Genomic DNA, 2,377 nt, shown 5'->3' with positions numbered 1-2,377 from the left:
CCTTTGCCCAAATTTAAACTCTTCAGGACCACTCACTCCACCTAAATAGCATTAATCACCTCAGGCCTCCATTACTCTTTATCCTTACACATTATTTTGTTCTTCTTCATAGAATTTGTCACTATCTGATAGTTTATCCAGTATTTATTGGTCAATTTTTCATTGACTTTTATTGACTTTATGTCCCATTAGAATATAAGCTCTAAAAGGTCAGTAAGTCTTATCTAGTAACTGAAATTGTGCCTGGCATATAGGCATTCAGTAAATATTTGTTGAAGAAATGAATGAATCAATTAAATGGTGGAGGTGGGTGGGGGTATGGGTAGAAAGAAATAAGCAATGCATATAAAACCATGTAACGTAGTTTCTTCCACATACTAACGGTTCAATAATTGTTAGTCGATTCTGTTTATCAATCATCATGCTATTAATCAGCAATTATACTTCTCATTACTACCAAAGTTCTTTTGTGGGTGTTTCCTTTTTTCAACTCTCTTGGTAGCTCAACAGAATTTGTGATTCTGTTGCGGTAGTGGTAAAAAATAAGAAGATTTCTGAATTTATCATCCAGGAAACTCAATTTTTCTATATGAAGGGGAGGTGAAACAGAAGGCTAAAACTGAAGCTCCCTAATGTCATTAGGCAAGAGCTGAAAACCTGTGATAAAATGTCAGAGATGCATGCTGACCATACCTCAATAATTCAAGAAATTATTGAAACATTAGAAAGGTACTTTCCTTTTCTCTCTAGGTGGCCTGACCAGCGTGACCTGACCACATGGTCCGGGATCAGGAAGTGCTTCAAATTCAAAGCCAATTCCTACTGTAAATCCTTTATCCCTCCCTTTACCAGAGTCTCTCTTCTTCTCTCACCTGTTTTAAAATATTTTCTTTCCCTTCTAAAGTCATTTCACAAAACAATCCAGCTACCTTTTGCAATCCCCCAAATACTAAACACAATAATAATTTTACATTGGGGTAACAGTGTGATGTATTTTACCTATTTTAACTTTTGATGTTCAAAACAACACAACGAACAGGGCAAATTATTTCCCTCTTTTATAGAATAATCTTGTAGACGGGATTCAGAGGTGGAAAACATTAAGAAGAAATAAAAGACTGAACCAGAAGAGAATGAGATTTGGAGTCAGAGACCAGAGCTCAAGCCCAGGATTTATATTTGAAATCTGCTTTCAAGCAAGTTACTCCACATTTCAGTTTCTTTTTTTTTTTTAAGATTTTATTTATTTATTTAAGAGAGAGAGCACGAGCGGGGTGGTGGACTAGCAGAGGGAGAGGGAGAAGCAGACTTCCTGCTAAGCAGGGAGCCTCAAGAGGGCTGGATCCCAGGACCCTGGTATCATTACCTGAGCCAAAGCAGACACTTAACCGATTGAGCCACCCAGGTGCCCCAACATTTCAGTTTCTTAATACATAAAATGAAAGACGTATTGGTGCCACATGACAGCCCCACTTGGGAGCTCGAATGTGACAATATATGTGAAATCACTTGGGACATTATCAGATTGGTCCATCCATTCATCTATCCATCCTTTTGACCTACAAATATTGATTGACCCCCTACTATGTGGGAGGCACTTTTCTTACTGGATACCCATTGGATAAAATAAGAGATATGGTTCCTGCCCTCACAGAAATCAGAGTCTAATGCAGGTGGAAGGGGAGAGACACAGGACAATAAATTAATCATAACAATAGAAAGCACTTACATGATACTCACTGCAGATGAGTCACTTTTAGAAATGCTTTGCACCAGTTAACCTCATTTAAATCTTACAACATCTTTAAGAACTGCATAGTACTGTGTCATATTTTTCAGTTACAGGACCTGGGACTCAGAAAGGTTAGTTATTTTACGTAAGGGCAACAACTGCAATTAGCTGAGATTTTGAACCCAGTAGATTACTCCAAGCTCTGTGATTTTTTTTTTTTTTATTTGCAAGCTCCATGTCCAGTGTGGAGCCCAACACAGGGTTTGAACTCACGACCCTGAGATCAAGACCAGAGCTGAGATCAAGAGTCGGATACCCAACCAACTGAACCACCCAGGCACCCCTCCAAGCTCTATGATCTTAGGGACTACTACACACACTGCCTCTCATAACAAACATATAATTACCTCTTGTGATGTACACTACAAAGGAAACAATTAGGATGCAGTTGTAATTACTATGGAGAAACTTCTCAAGTGTGGTGGCCAAGGAAGGCTTCGGGAAGGGTTGACCTCTGAGCCACTTCCAGCACTGAGGCTACTAAAGGACATTCCTGAACTAAAAATGCTCCACCCCACACTCACCATGTACGTCCGCGTTTGCGCCAAGGGCAGAACTTATATGTTGAATGTTGCTTCAGGTTTG

Source organism: Neomonachus schauinslandi, chromosome 4 (assembly GCF_002201575.2).
Source record: "Neomonachus schauinslandi chromosome 4, ASM220157v2, whole genome shotgun sequence".
NCBI classification, from domain to species: Eukaryota; Metazoa; Chordata; class Mammalia; order Carnivora; family Phocidae; genus Neomonachus; species Neomonachus schauinslandi.
Note: the sequence above shows the minus strand (reverse complement) of the source record.